This window comes from Crocuta crocuta, unplaced genomic scaffold (genome assembly GCF_008692635.1).
Source record: "Crocuta crocuta isolate KB4526 unplaced genomic scaffold, BGI_CrCroc_1.0 scaffold59-1, whole genome shotgun sequence".
Classification (NCBI taxonomy): domain Eukaryota; kingdom Metazoa; phylum Chordata; class Mammalia; order Carnivora; family Hyaenidae; genus Crocuta; species Crocuta crocuta.
In genome coordinates, this window is record NW_027551579.1 from 1,413,506 (window position 1) to 1,430,342 (window position 16,837).

A 16,837-nucleotide genomic window follows, 5' to 3' on the forward strand; every position below is an offset into this window, starting at 1 on the left:
GGACCATGTAACTATTTCATAAAATTGTAACCCAAAATTAAAACAAAATGAATAAACTAAAAGCAAGCCCCAAGAATTGAAAGCAAAATGAAACCAATGAATCTGATGGTATATTGAGTTGGTGGCTTCTTTACACAGAGATAAATTATTTCAAATTATTATTGTCTTTTAAACTGTGGTTAATACAACAGAGAAGTTACCATTTTAACCATTTTAAGTGCGCAGTTCAGTAGTGTTAAGTATATTCCCATTGTTGTACAACAAATTCCCAGAACTATTTCATCTTATAAAACTGAAATCCTATGCCCATCAAACAACTCCCAATTCTGTCCTTGTTCCAGAGCCTGGAGATACCATTATACTTTCTGTTTCTATGAGCTTGACTTCATTAGATATCTCACATAAGTAACTGTCTTTTTGTGACTGGTTTATTTCATTTAGCATAACGTGCTCCAGATTCATCCATGTTTTCACTCACAACAGGATTTCCTTCTATTTAAAGACTGAATAATATTCCACTGTATATATTGTATATGTACAGTATATAATATTTTGTTTATTCATTCATTGGTCAAAGGACATTTGAGTTGTTTCCATTTCTTGGATTGTGAATAATGCTGCTGTGAAGAGAGGTGTGCAAATATCTCTTTGAGATCATGTTTTCAGTTTTTCCAGATATATAGCCAGAAGCAGGATGGCTGGATATGTTGTAATACTATGTTTAATTTTTTAAGGAATTGCCATACTATTTTCCATAGTGGCTACATCACCTTGGTGCATTAATAGTGCATAAGGATCCTAATTTCTCCACATCCTTGCCAACACTTGTTAATTTTTTCTTTCCCTCTCCCCTCCACCTTTCTTTAGTAAAGCTATCTTAATGAGTGTGTGCTGGTGTCTCATTGTGGTTTTGTGGGTTTCTTTTTTTTTTTAAGCAGGCTTCACAGCCAGTGCACAGCCCCACACAGGGCTTGAACTCACCATCCTGTGATGAAGACCTGAGCTGAGAACAAGAGTCAGATGCTTAACCAAATGAGCCACCCAGGGGCCCCCTCATTGTGGTTTTGATTTGCATTTCTCTAATGACTCGTGATGTTGAGCTTGTTGGTCATTTGTGTATCCTCTTCGGAGAAATGTCTGTTCAAATTATATGAACATTTTTGATTTGGGTTATTTGTTTTTTGTTGTGGAGTTATAGGAATTCCTATATATATAAGAATTTTACATATTTAAATATATATTTTAAACAAACATTTTTCCTGGCTTTGACTACTAAGGAAGTCTAGAAACCAACTCAGTGGCCATAAGCGTCCCTAGTCAAAATTGTGATCTCTATATATCATTCCCACTAAAAGTTTTCTTGGAAAAGTTGCTTTAAAAATTGCTAAGTCCAGGTTTGGCAAGAAATAACCTGTCACAGAAATTCTAATGAACTGTGTAAATACAAACTAGAAGACAACTAGCTATACACAAGAAGGATTGGTTAAATATTCAGATTGCATTGCTGAGGGAGGCCTTTTAATAGTATTAAGAATCTCAGGTACTTTGCAGGAACAAAGATCACAATGAGCATTAACAGTTACTGACATCATCCTTTTGACTTTTAAAATACATATGTGTAATTACTTAATATCTAACTCTCACTAGATGTAAGCTCCAGTGGGGTACATTTTACCCATTGTTTCTCTAGTGCCTAAAATGTTACCTAGTGTAATATGTATATGACTTTAAGTATTTTATTGTGTTTTCACTTTTAAAATTTACATTATTTCAGATATATTCTCATGTAAAATAACAATACGTTATTCTCTAGTTAACACACCTTAGTCTGCCAAGGCTTTCAAGAAAACTATTTTGATTTTATTTTTTTAAATATTCATTTATTTATTTTGAGAGAGAGAGACAGACATACAGAGAGAGAGAGAAAAGAGGAGGGGCAGAGGGAGAGAGAGAATTCCAAGCAGAAGTTTCCATGCCCACCATGGAGCCCAACTCAGGGCTCGATCCCATGACCCTGGGAACATGACCTGAGCCGAAATCAAGAGTTGGACGCTTAACTGACTGAGCCACCCAGGCGCCCCAAGAAAAGCATTTTAAAATTAGGACAGTATCTCATTCTTTGAGCCATTGGGATGAATTCATTTACTTTACACTCCTCTGAAGATCTTCCACATCTTCAAGATTCTTTTATTTTATGACAAAACCATAGTTCTAGAAGCTTGTTTCTCACACCTGAAAAGACTGGATCAGGGACATGATCGTGTAGAACATAAAAGGTAAGCCAGGAGGATCAAAACACAGGAAGTCTGAAGGTTGAAAAAAGGGCTGAGTGCTCATGGGTGGTGGTAGTTAGTATGGGGGTGTGAGAGAGATTAGTTCAAAGCAAGAGGATTCAAAGAAGAAATGAGTCCATTTACAGTGGGGGAGAATAATCAGAAGAGGTCAATGACACCAAGCATGAAATTTCCCTGGGAAATAGACATAGGTTTAAGGACTATAAGTGCTGTGGTATTGTAGAGAATGTACAATACTTCTGGGGTGCCTGGCTGGCTCAGTCCACAGAGCATGGAACTCTTGATCTTGGGGTGGAGAGTTCCAGCCCCTCATTGGATGGAGAGATTACTTTAAAAAAAAGAGAGAACACAGTCCTAAAGACTGATTAATTTAAAATCTGCATAATTCAAGACAAATGTTCTCATAGAAATAAATGGAAAGCAGGGTGTATGTTCTCAGAGCTCATAAATCTATAAATATTATGGCAAGTATTGAATATGTTTTATAGATCATTATTCTTTGCTAAAAGTTCTAGAGTTTGACTTCTAAATTCACAGCATGAGTAACTATTGAAGCAGCTATTTAAAGTGCTTTGGCAGTGTTTTAGTACATCTAACTTGTATTCCAAAATTATTATTATTATTATTATTTTGAGAGAGAGAGAGAACAGGGGTGGGGCAAAGGGAGAGAGAGAGAATCTTAAGCAGGCTTCATGCCCATCTGGGAGCCCAATCTCACAACAATGAGATCGTGAGCTGAGTTGAAATCTAGAGTCCGAAGCTTAACTAACTGAGCCACACCTAGGTGCCCCTGTATTCCACAATTATTAATTTGAGGTATATTTCCCCAGCACTGGAACCACCATTTAATCAATGCTTGGAGGTAAAAAAAATTTTTTTTTCATTTATAATAACCCCAGCAACACAATAATAAGCAAAATCACCACCAGAAGTGCTTCTCACCTTTGAACAATGGGATGCACCTCATTAAATATAGATTATTTCACATTTTGCTTGTAAGACAATATTTTTATACCATACTATTTCTAAATTTGCAGCCACATGGCACTATATCAATGTGTCTTCTGGAGTAAGGAGAGAGGACAATAAAAAGATGAAATTGATCCCACTAGAAATGACCCCTCCAGCTTTGGAACTCTAAGACAATTGTCTGCAAATAATTTGTAATATCGACGTTGTTGTTCTGAACCGACATTCTGAATTTTTATGACTGTGCGTTTTGTGTAAAATCATCTCCAGAACCACTCTGGTGACCATCCCTTTCTCCTACATCATTAGTGTTTTTCGCTCTACTGGATCATTCATATGAGTACAGTCAGTAGTGTGGTGGTAAATGTTTAACACCCAGCTTTGGGCTGCGGGGAGTGGGGGACTGCCCTAACTTGTAGTGGTTGGCTATGTCCCTGGAGTAAGTTCTTCCATTCCTGGCCGTTTTCAAGGTACCCACATGGAAGAGACGTGCAAAATTGCCTCTTGCAAGCCAGTGTGAGCCAGCTCCAATACTCCCAAAAGTGTTCTTCAACCTCAGCTAACAATCCATTAGTGAGTCTTGCAAACATTTTAGTGGGTAATAAGCAGCACTTTTTAATGAAGAATTAGGACGTGTTGCATAACAAGGGTATTGTTTTGCAAAGTTTGTTTTCATAATTTTAAATATGTATGTAACAGGTCACAATGGAAATGTACTTTTTGTGGCTTGCTTGTTCAAAGTCTGCAAAACATCACTGTAGTATCTTCTCTTTTTAAAAACAAAAACAAAACAAAATCAAAATCTTTTTACCCCACTTCTTCCTTAGCTATCACGGTTTCTCTGTTCTTCACAGCAAAACTTAAAATATTGATAGTCGTGGTTTCTGCTACTTCTTCCCCTCACATTTCTCAACCTACTTCAGAGTCAGTCACTGATGACCTTCATGTTGCAAAATCCACTGGAAATTTCTATGTTCCTTGACCTCTTGGCAGCATGTGGCACAAGTGGCTGTTCTTCCTTAAAACACTTCCCTTCTTTGGCTTCTAGAACACCACTCCCAGCAAGGCTGCATGGCTGCTTCTTCTCAGTCTCTTTCATTGTCTTTTCTTATCTCCCCAGGGCTCAGTCCTAGATCAAATTCTCCCTCTATCTATGCTCCTAGTTGACCTCATCAAATCCCATGACATCATCGTCTCCTTTGATATGTGTCTGCCATGCTTGTGGCCTCTCTGTTCCTGAACACACTGAATGCATTTCTCAGCCTTAGGGACCTTGTGTGAGCTGTTCCCTCTGCCTAGAATGCTCTTCCCCAAGATCTTCTATGGCTTCCTTTTTCACTCATCAGCAGTTCAGACATCACCTCTTCAGAAAGGCTTTCCCTGGCACCCAACTGAAGTAGCCACCCAAGTGCTCCCAATGACATCATCCTTTTAAAGTCTTCTCTGAAAATCATCACTGTGTCCCCCATGGGAATGTCAACCCCACTGAAACAAGAATAGTGAGTGAAAACCCTCTGTCTTCCTGGAGCTGATCATTTGGTGGCTGAAGTCATATAAAATAAAGAGGTAAATTATATAGCACATTGGCATATGGTAAGTGCTAGAGAAAAATAAAGGAAAGAAAAGCGATAGGAACTGTGTGTGTGTGTTGGTGTTTGCAATTTTAAATACGGTGGTCAGGAGAGGCTTTGCTGAAAATTGATATTAAGTAGACTTTAGGGAGGAAAAGGAAATGTCAGATGCAAAGGTTTTGGGAGGGGTAACAAGCATACCATAAAAATGCCAAAAGGCCAGAGTGCTTGAGACGGTGGGCAGATCATGGAACCACGGGGATATCCACTCAAAGAAGGAACAACAGCCAGTGGAAAGTTGTAGCGGAGGAGTCACATTGTTTGAATTCTGTTTTGTCATGCTCCCTCTGGTCACTGAGTTGACATGAGATTGCAGGGCAACAAGAGCAAAAACTGGGAGACCAATCATGAGGCTTCTGCAATAATCCAAGGAAGAGATATGAGACTTCCATTTATTTATGTTTCTTCTTTGCACCTAGAAGTGTCCCATGAGGCAAACACTACAAACACCTTTTAGTATATGTGTATCCCTTATCACTGTGCCTTGTCATGGTGGGCACTCAGCATATATTTGTAAGATTTTAAGTGATGTAAAAACATACTGAGCTCATTAAACCAAGCAGGGACTAATGAGTGGTTATTTCTAAGAATAGGTTCTCTGGTTTTGTGGACGTTTGAATCCAGAATTACTTCAACACTGGATTTCTGCCTCTTTTATTTAGTCACATTAGCGCTTGACAAAGCAATAGAGCACTGATGTGTATTTATTTCAACTTATTTTACAAAGGAGAGGTACTAAACCCAAGCAAAATTGTGTAGACATTTAACTGCTCATCTCTTATTTCAACTCAGTATTTAGTGTCTACTTCATGCAAAGCATTACATTGAGCATTGGAGGAACTTCTAGGACAAGTTTCTCTTTTCAATTTAAAATCCATTTGGATAGATAAAACACAAGCCGCAGAAGCAGAAGTACAACTCCAAGGTGGAGTATATCAAGGGCTAAATGCAACTATTTAAATCAAACTGGGAAAATGAATAGGCGAAAGAGCAAAAAGTAGTTAAGTAAATATGAACGTGAGTTCACAGGTATGAGACTTGTAATAAATTTCCTCAATTTAAATACAAAATAACAAATAAAAAACAAAGCCACCAGGAAGAAAGCCCAGGGCTGTGAACCAAAACACGTCTTTCAAAACAAATGTGGATACAAATCCAGCAGACAAGTAGGAACATGAGAACTCTGTAGTCCCTAACAGAAAACGAACTGAAAGCAGCCAGCTGTTCAAGGTACATAACTTCATTTGCATTTCTGTTTTTACAGCAAACTAGCGATCAGTGTGGGTCCTGGGGTGAGAAATCGGTCCTTTACTGAACATCTCCTCTGCTCGTAACTGTGCCCCATACTGCTGACATTTTTCCCTAGGTGTGTAATTTAGGAAACACCAACACACAAAGTAAGTGGCGGGTGATCCACAGCGGCTGCGAGTCCGTTAGACTAACCAGACGGGGCGCTCGGGGCTGGGCGCAGTCCAGCCCTACTGACCCATCCCCCCACCATTTCACTCACACCCCAGGGTGTGCACTGGCAAAAAGGGGCGAGTCCAAGTCGGGTTTTCTTTCATAGCACTATCTAGACTCTGACCCACGGCAGAGGCCCGGGCACCCGAGCGGGCAGAAAGCCCGGGGCCGAGAGAGCGTCAGCTTTCACCTTTCCAACCCATTTCCGTCCACACCCACCCGGACTACCGGGCTGGGGCAGGTGGGTGCGCTCAAGAATTTGTAAAACACACTCTGCCGCCCTCCCCTCCCCCCCCGCCGTTCGTCCCGCAGCAAGCCGGTCGCGTTCCGATCCCCGGAGGCTGTGCAGGACGTCCTACTGGGGGTGGCCAGCAGCCGGCCCGGCCACACGCCAGCAGAGCCCCGAGCACGCCCTGCACACAGAGGCGGGGCCGAGGGCGACGCCCCCGGGGCGCGCGAACCGGGAAATGCAGGCGGACTGACTCCTCTCGCTTTCCGTAGCCGCCCACGTATCCCGGGATCCCGGAGGACGCGCCGCGACGGAGAAACAGCCGGGTGCGTGGAGCGCCGGCCACGCCAGTCCGGGGGTGAGTCGGATGGCGGCGGGTCTCCGTCGGGGGGGCGCTGCTGGCTCCGGCCGGGGGCGNGGGCGGCGGCCCTCCCTGCCGCCCCGCCGCCGCAGACCCTGCCTTCGCAGCTGCTGGCCCCCATGCAGATTGCCCGGGGCTCTCCTGCCCCTTTTGAGGGACAAGTTCTGTGCGTTTAGTGACAGACCTCCTTTGCTCTCCCGGACTCTGAACACGTTGGTGCAAGATGCCGAGTCATTTGATTGCAGTGTTAAAGTTCGGAAACGGAGGTCACTTGAATTGCTTTGTCCGTAAAACATAATGATGGCTTTTCGTGAAGCGAATAGACTGAGGGGTCCGTCCCTGTGGATCCTTCGGGAATGACTGGTTTCATGCAAGCCTGTGACTTGAATTGGGTCACTCTCTGGTCGCGATGTAAATTATGAATATGACTATGGCATCTTTGTATCCTTTTCCTCTGCTTGTATTCTCGCTTCCTGAATTTTACGGAGCCGAAGGAAGTTTTGAGGTTTTGACTAACGTCTTAAAATTAAGGACAGGTTGGGGTCATTTAGGTGGCAAACCAAAGAAGGATGCAGTTTTATTTCTCTTAATAGAAACTCATAGTTGTGGTTACTGCGTATTGTTCTTCGGTGTAATAACAGAATTAGCGGAAGTGAAGTGTGACAAGTTTTAGTTTCGTTTCTCTTTTAGTTGTGCTTGAAGTCTTTAAGTCTTTCCTGGAGTTATTAAATGGGTACTTCTGGCAGTGGGGTGCTTTTATCCTTCAAGCTGTGGCTGTTGCACAGTTTTAAGCCACAGGGAAAACTGTATCATTGTTAGGCAAGGGATTGGACTTTTTTCTTTTTGACTTGTTTAATTTGTAGGAGGAAGAGGAATGCTTTCTATTATATAAAATTTATAAAGCACTTACTAGTCCATTGTTTTATTAATTCATTTAACAATGAATTTATTAATTCATTTAATTCATTAATTCATTTAACCCTCAGGACAAACCTCAGGTGAATGCTATTATTCTCATTTTACCAATGGGAAAAGTCAAATATGTGTCTTTGGTAGTTGTACAGGACGATTTGCAATTATTTTATTTTTAGTAATAAATTCCACGTTAGAGAAATTCTAGGAATGTATTGGTTTACGTTTATTATTTGGTTTTATTTCTGATTGAGCAACTTCAGGATTTTGGTGGTAAAAATAAAGGACAGTTAGTGCTGATTTTACTTATCACAATTAACCTCTTCTTTCCTTGTCTTTACGATCTGATAAACTTGTTTCTTTTTTTTTTTTTTAAATATTTTTATTTATTTCTAGGAGAGAGAGAGACAGCGTGAGCAGGGGAGGGTCAGAGAGAGAGGGAGTCACAGACTGAAACAGGCTTCAGGCTCTGAGCTGGCAGTCAGCACAGAGCCCGACGCGGGGCTCGAACCCACGAACCGCGAGATCATGACCCAAGCGAAAGTCGGACGCTTAACCGACTAAGCCACCCAGGCGCCCCTGTTTCTCTTTTTTTTAATTGAAGAGTGGTTGACAAAGAATATTGTGTTAATTTCAAGTGTAACATAGTGATTCAATATTTATATGAGGTTAATCTTCTTTGGAAAAATGTTCAGGTGTTCTGCTCATTTTTTAATCTGATTGATACTGAGTTGTAGGAGTTTTTAATGTATTTTGGATGTAACCCTTTATGGGATGTATTATTTGCAAATATCTTCTCCCATTCAATAAGTTTCCTTTTTGTTTTGTTAATGGATCCTTCACTATGCAAAAGCTTTTTATTTTGATGTAGACCCATTTGTTAATAACAAAAAAATTTTTTTGTTGTCCTTGCCTGAGGAGACATATCCAAAAAAAAGTACTGCTAAGACTGATGTCAAAGAGCATACATACTACCTATATTTTCTTTTAAGAGCTTTGTGGTTTCAAGTCTTATATTTAAGTTTTTAATCCGTTTTAAGTTTATTTTTGGGTATGGCATAAGAAAGTACCAACTTCTTTTGGGTGTAGCTGTCCAGTTTCCTCAATATCATTTATTGAAAAGACCATCTTTTCCTCATTCTTGCCTCCTTTGTCATAAATTAATTGACCTTGTAAGCGTGGGTTTATTTCTGGGTTCTCTGTTCTGTTCTCTAGAGCTTTGTGTCTGGTTTTTTGTTTGTTGATTTGTTTTTTGGTTTTGTTTCTTTGTTTTTTTACCCTCTATGTTTCTGTTTTTGATTACTGTACTTCGTAGTGCACTTTGAAATCTGGGAGCATGATACCTCCAGCTTTGTTGTTCTTAGTCAAGATTGCTTTGGCTATTTGCTTTTGTTTTTGCTTGTGGTTCCATACAGATTTTACGATTATTTGTTCTAGTTACATGAAAAATGCCATTGGTATTTTGAAAGGGATTGCATTGAATCTGTAGATTGTTTTGGGTAAGGTAGTGTGGGCATTTTAACAACATTAATTTTTCCAGTCTGTGAACATGATATATCTTTTCATTTATTTGTGTTGTCTTCAGTTTGTTTTGTCAGTGTCTTACAGTTTTGAGAGTACGGGTCTTTCACCTCGGTGATTAACTTATTCCTCGGTACTTTATTCTCTTGATGCAATTGTAGATTGGATTGTTAATTTCTGTTTCAGAGAGTTCATTATTAGTGTATAGAAATGGAGATTTCTGTACATTGATTTTCTATCCTGCAACTTTATTGAATTCATTTATTCTGATAGTTTGGTGGAGCCTTCAGGGTTTTTTATATGTAGTAGGTCATCTGGAAATAGTGATGGTTTTACTTCTTCCTGTCCAATCTGGATGCTTTTTATTTCTTTTTCTTGCCTAATTGCTGTGACTAGCGCTTCCAAAACTGTGATGAATAAAAGTGGCATATGTGGGCAGACTTGTTCCTGATATGAGAGGAAAAACTTTGAGCTTTTCGCTGTTAAGTATGAAGTTAGCTGCACACTTGTCATAGATGGCCTCTATTATGTTTAGGTGTGTTGCCTCTATACTCACTTTATTGAGAGTTTTTATCATAAGTGGATATTGAATGTAAGCAAATGCTTTTTCTGTATCTATTGAGATGTTCATATGATTTTCATTTTTCTTTTCATTAAAATGGTGTATGATTTTGATTTGTGGATATTGAAACAACCTTGAATCCCTGAAATAAATTCCACTTGATCATGTGTATGATCCTTTTAATGTATTACTGAATTCAATTTGTTAATATTTTGTTGAGGATTTCTGTATCTGTGTTCATCAGGGATATTGGCCTATAATCTTCTTTTGTAATGTCTTCCTATGATTTTGGTATCAGGGTAATGTTGGCTTTGTGGAATAAGTTTGGAAGTGTTCCTTCCTCTTCAGTTTTCTGGAAGAGTTTGATAAGAATAGGTATTAACAATTCTTGAAATGGGGTGCCTGGGTGGCTCAGTCGGTTAAGTGTCTGACTCTTGATTTCAGCTCAGGTTATGATCTCTTGGTTCATAGGGTCAAGCCTTGCGTCAGGCTCTGTGCTGACAGAGCCTGCTTGGAATTCTCTCTCTTCTTCTCTCTCTGCCCCTTCCCTGCACATGCTCTTTCTCTCTCTCTCAAGATAAATACCCCCAATTCTTGAAATATTTGGTAGAATTTGCCTGTGAAGCTTTCTAGTCCTTCGTTTATTAGGATTTTTTTGGTTACTGATTCAATTTCATTACTAGAAATTAGTTCCTTCAGGTTTTCAGTTTCTTCTGGATTCAGTCTTGAAAGATTGTATGTTTCTAAGAATTTATCCATTTCTTCTGGGTTGTCCAATTTTTGGCATATAATCATTCATAGTAGCCTCTTAGGATCCGTTGTATTTCTGTGATATCAGTTATAACTTCTCTTTCATTTCTCATTTTATTTTTGGGGTCCTGTCTTCTAACTTTCTCCCTCCTTCCCTTCCCTCCCCTTCCCTCCCCATCCCACCAGGGGAGAGGGGCAGAGAGAGGGGGGGGGAGAGAGAGAGAGAGAGAGAGAGAGAGAGAGAGAATGAGAGAATGTGAGAGTGAGAATGGGAATGAATCCCAAGCAGGCTCTATGCTCCGTGTGGAGCCCAACGTGGGGCTCAATCCCACAACCCTGGGATCATGATCCAAGCCTAAATCAAGAGTCAGACACTCAACTGACTGACCCACCCAGATGCCCCTGTCTTTTTCCTGATGAGTCTAGTTAAAGGTTTATCAGTATTGTTTATCATTTTACTATTTTTTGTCTCTATTCATATATTTCTGTTCAGATCTTTATTTAATTTCCTTCCTTTCACTAATTTTGTACTTTGTACTTTTTTTTCCCTGTTTCCTTGAGGTTTAAGATTAGATTTTTTTTTTCTTTTTTTTCTTTTTTCTTGAGGTAGGCTGTGAGCTTCCCTCTTAGAACTGCTTTTGCTGCATCCCATAGATTTTAGAATATTGTGTTCATTTGTCTAAAGGTATTTTTTAATTTCTCCTTTGACTTTTTTTCATTGGCCCATTGGTTATTTAGTAGCATGTTCTTTAGTGCCCACGTTTGTGGGGGTTTTTTTTGTTTTCTTCTTGTAATTGATTTCTAGATTTCTAATTACATTGTGGTTGGAAAAGTTGCTTGATATGATTTCAGTCTTCTTAAATTTATTGAGACTTATTTTGTGGCCTCACATGTGGTCTTTCCTAGAGAATTTCCCTGTGTATTTGAGAAGAATTTGTAATCTGCTGTTTTGGATGAGGTGTTCTATGTGTATCTATTCTGTCCACCTGGTCTAATGTATCTTTTAAGGCCAGTGTTTACTTACTAATTTTCTGCCTGGATGATCTATCCAGTGATGTAAGTGGGGTGTTAAAGTTCCCTACTATTACTGTATTGCTGTTAATTTGTCCTTTTGTGTTTGTTAGTATTTGCTTTATATGTTTAAGTGCTTCTGTGTTGGGTGAATAAAATAAGTGGTACATCTTATTGTTGGTTTTATTTATCATTATGTAATGCTTTTCTTTGTCTCCTGTTTCAGTCTTTGTTTTAAAATCTATTTTGTCTGAGGGGCTCCTGGGTGGCTCAGTCGGTTAAGCGTCCAACTTCGGCTCAGTTCATGATCTCACGGTTCGTGAGTTTGAGCCCTGTGTCAGGCTCTGTGCTGACAACTAGGTCAGAGCCTGGATCCTGTTTCAGATTCTGTATCTTCCTCTCTCTCTGACCCTCCCCTGTTCATGTTGTGTGTCTCTCTCTCTCAGAAATAAATAAAACATTAAAAAAATTTATATCTATTTTGTCTGATTCAAGTATTACTATACCAGCTTTCTTTTCTTTCCTACTTGTGTAGAATGTATCTTTTCATCCTTTCACTTTGAGTTGCTGTGTCTTTAGATCTGAAGTGAGTCTCCTGTAGGCAGCATATAGATGGGTCTTGTTTAAGTTTACAATTTTATTTTAATTCCAGTGTAGTTAACATACAGTGTTATATTAATTTCAGGTACACAGTATAGTGCTTCAGCAATTCTGTATATTACTCAGTGCTCATCAAGATAACCGTACTCTTCAAGATAACTGTACTCTTAATCTTCTTCACCCATTTCCCCCATACCCTACCCACCTCTCCTCTAGTAACCATCTACTCTCTATAGTTAAGAATCTGTTTTTTTTGGTTTGCCTCTTATTTTTCATTTGTTTGTTTTGTTTCTTAAATTCCACATGTGATTGAAATCATATAGTACTTGTTTTTCTCTGGCTGACTTATTTCACTTAGCATTATACTCTCTAGAGCCATCCATGCTGTTGCAAATGGCAGGATTTCATTCTTTTTTATGGCTGAATATTCCATTGTATATATATGCCACATCTTCTTTATTCATCTACCAGTGGACACTTGGGCCGCTTCCATAATTTGGCTAAATAAACATACGGGTGGATACATCCTTTCAAATTAGTGTTTTTGCATTATCTGGGTTAAATGATAGTTCAAATACTGGATCATAGCTATTTTTAATTTTTTGAAAAAAAATCCATACTGTCTTACACAGTATCTGCACCACTCTGCATTCCCATCAACAGTTCATGAGGTTCTTTTTTCCCCACATCCTCTTCAACACTTGTTGTTTCTTGTGTTTTTGATTTGGCCATTTTGACATGTGTGAGGTGATATCTCGTGGTTTTGATTTGCATTTCCCTGATGATGAGTGATGTTGAGTATCTGTTCATGTGTCTGTTGGCCATCTGGTTGTCCTATTTGGAGGAAGGTCTGTTCATATCTTCTGCCCATTTTTAAATTGGATTATCTGCTGGTTTTTGGTGTTGAGTTGTGTAAATTCTTTGTATATTTTTGGATACTAACCCTTTACCAGATATGCCATTTGTAAATATCTTCTCCCATTCAATAGGTTGTCTTTTAGTTATGTTGCTTATTTTCTTTGCTGTGCAGTACCTTTTTGTTTTGATGTAGTCCCAATATTTTATTTTTGCTTTTGTTTCCTTTGCCTCAGGAAACATTTATACAAAGATGTTGTTGTGGCCTTTGTTAGAGAAATTACTGCGTCTGTCCTCTTCAAGGATTTTGATGGTCTCAAGTCTCACAGTTAGGTTCTTAATCCATTTTGAGTTTATTTGAGTGTATGGTGTCAGAAAGTGGTCCAGTTTCATTCTTTTGCACGTAGCTGTCCAGTTTTCCAAACACCGTTCATTGAAGAGAATGTTTTTTTTCTTATTGCATGTGTTTTTTTCCTAATTGCATATTCTCTCATTTGCAGAAGATTAATTAACCATAACATCACAGGTTTATTTCTATGCTTTCTAGTCTGTCCTGTTGATCTATGTGTCTATTTTGTACCATATTGTTTTGAATACTACAGTTTTGTAATCTAACTTGAAATCTGGAATTGTGATATCTCCAGCTTTGTTTTCCTTTTCAAGGTTGCTTCAGTTATTCACACTATTTTATGGTTTCATACAAATTTTAGGATTATTTATTATAGTTCTGTGAAAAATGCTATTGCTGTTTTGAATATGTGGCTTGCTCTGGGTAGCATCAACATTTTTTTGGTAGTATCAGCATTTTAACAATACTTGTTCTTCCAACCCATGAGCATGGAATGTCTTTCTATTTGTTTTTGCCATCTTTAGTTTTTTTCATCAGTGTTTTGTAGTTTTCAGAGTACAGGTCTTTCACCTCCTTGGTTAACTTTATTCCTAGATATTTTACTATTTTTGGTGCAATTGTAAATGGGAGTTTTCTTAATTTCTCTTTCTACTGCCTCATTATTAATGTATAAAATTGCAATGGATTTTTCTACATTGATTTGGTATCCTGTCACCTTACTGAATTGCTTCAACAGTTCTGGTAGGTTTTTGATGTGGTCTGTAGGGTTTTCTATACATAGTATTATGTCATCTGTAGATAGTGACAGTTCTTCCTAACTAATTTGGATTCCTGCTATTCTTTTTTCTTGTCTGATTGTGCTGGCTAGTACTTCTAGTACTATGAGGAATAAAAGTGGTGAGAGTGAACATTCTTGCCTTATTCCTGACATTGGGGATTTAGGATGATATTAACTGTGGGTTTTCATATATGGCTCTTACTATACTGAGACATGTTCCTTTTAAACCTACTTTGTTGAAGGGCGCCTGGGTGGCTTAGTCAGTTAAGCGTCCGACTTTCGCTTAGGTCATGATCCTGCGGTTCGTGGGTTCGAGCCCCGCTTCGAGCTCTGTGCTGCTGCCAGCTCAGAGCCTGGAGCCTGTTTCGGAGTCTGTCACTCCCTCTCTCTCTGACCCTCCCCTGCTCACGCTGTCTCTCTCTCTCTCCTAGAAATAAAAAAAAAATTAAAAAAAATTAAAAAAAAGTAAACCTACTTTGTTGAGTTTTTTTTATTATGAATGGATATTGTACTTTGTCACATATTTTTTCTGCATCTATGAAACTATCATATAGTTTTAATCCTTATGTGGTGTATCATGTTTCTTAATTTGGGAATATTGAATCACCCTTGTATCCAAGAATAAGTTCCACTTGATCGGGGTGAATGATTTTTTTCAGTATATTGTTGGATTTGATATGCTAATATTTTATTGAAGATTTTTGCATCTGTGTTCATCAGAGATAATGACTTAAAGTTCTCTTGTGGTATCTTTATCTGGTTTTGGTATCAGAATAATGCTGACCTAATAGATTGAATTTGGAAGTTTTTCTTCCTTTTCTCTTTTTTGGAATAGTTTGAGAATAGGTAGTAACTCTTCTTTAAATGTTTGCTAGAATTTGCCTGTGAAGCCATTTGGTCCTGGACTTCTGTTTATTGGGCATTTTTAATTTTTAGATTCAGTTTCATTGCTAATTATCAGTCTATTCAAAATTTCTGTTTCTTTCTGCTTCAACTTTGGTAGGTTATATGTTTCTAGAAATTTATCCATTTCTTCTAGGTTGTCTGATACATTGGCATTTAGTTTTTCATAATATTCTCTCACAGTACTTTGTATTTCTGTGGTGTTGGTTCTTTCTCCTCTTTATGATTTTTTAATTTTATGTATGTATGTATGTATTTAATGAGTCTGGGTAAAGGTTTATCAATTTTATTGATCTTGTCAAAGAACCAGCTCCTGGTTTCACTCATCTGTTTGTTTGTATTTTTCTAGTTTCTATGTCATTTATATCTGCTCTAATTTTTATTGTTTCCTTCCTTCTGTTGATTTTGTTTTGTTTGGTTTTTCTTCATAGTAACTTGAGGTTTAAGGTTAGATTGCTTAGTTATTTTAAGTTTTTAATGTTTATTTATTATTTTGAGAGAGAGAGCGCGCAAGCAGGAGAGAGGCAGAGAGGGAGACACAGAATCCAAAGCAGGCTCCAGGGTCTGAGTTGTCAGCATGGAGCCCGACTCAGGGCTCAAATTCAGAGAGCATGAGATCATAACCCGAGCCAAAGTCAGACACTTAACTGACTGAATCACCCAAGAGCCCCTAGATTAATTTTTTATTTTTCTTCTTGAGGTAGGCCTGTATTGCTCTTAACTTTCATTTATAATTGCTTTTGCTGCATCCTAAAGATTTTGGAGTGTTGTGTTTTCATTTTCATTTGTGTCCATATAATTTTTAAATTTCCTCTTTGATTTTTTGATTGATCCATCCATCATTTAGTAGCATGCTTTAACTTACATGTATTTGGTTGGCCCTTTCCACATTTTTTCTTGTCAGTTTCTAGTTTAATAATGTTGTGGTCAGAAAAGATGATTGGTATGATTTTGATCTTTTTGAATTCATTGATGCTTGTTTTGTGACCTAATATATGATCTATTGTTGAGAATGTTCCATGTGTACTTGAAAAGAATGTGTATTCTGCTGTTTTAGGATGGAATGCTCTGATATCTGTTAAATCCATCTGGTCCAGTGTGTCATTCAAAGCCACTCTTCCCTTGTTGATTTTCTGTTTGGATTATCTGTCCATTAATATAAGTAGGGTGTTAAGGTCCCCTACTATTATTATATTACTGTCGATTCGTTCCTTTATGTTTGTTATTAATGGTTTTATGTGTCTGAGTGCTTTCATATTGAGTGCATAAATATTTATAATTGTTATATTTTCTTGTTGGATTGTCCCCTTTATAATTATATAGTATTCGTCTTTGCCTCTTGTTGTAGTCTTTGTTATGAAGTCTATTTTGCCCAATATAAGTATTGCTATTCCAGCTTTCTTTTGACATCTGTTTGCATGATTTTTCTCCATCCCTTTACTTTTTACCTTACATGTGTCTCCTATTCCGAATGATAGCCTTGCTTAATTATTATTGGCTGCAGATTTTTTTTTTCCTCCCAGTACTTTGAATATATCATTCTACTTCTTCCAGCCTGCATGGTTTCAGCTGAAGAATCAGCTGATGGCATCATGGCATTCCCCTTGTATGTAACTGTTTTCTTTTCTCTTGCTGCTTTTAAAATTCTCCT

At 38.3% G+C, this 16,837-nt stretch overlaps 1 protein-coding gene across 3 annotated transcripts in view; it reads left to right on the forward strand.

The window, feature by feature from the left end:
• The first annotated feature begins 2,233 nt into the window (after positions 1–2,233).
• LGALS8 (galectin 8) overlaps positions 2,234–16,837 on the forward strand; it is a 38,126-nt gene continuing 23,522 nt past the window's right edge. Inside the window, exons 1-2 of one of the 3 annotated variants that reach the window (XM_077751716.1) lie at positions 2,234–2,276; positions 6,857–6,942. The gene's annotated coding sequence lies outside the window, so the exon portion shown is untranslated. Of the gene's footprint in view, positions 2,277–6,856; positions 6,943–7,192; positions 7,212–16,837 lie in introns of those variants that run through there. The other 2 variants (XM_077751717.1, XM_077751719.1) reach the window with 2 other exon arrangements.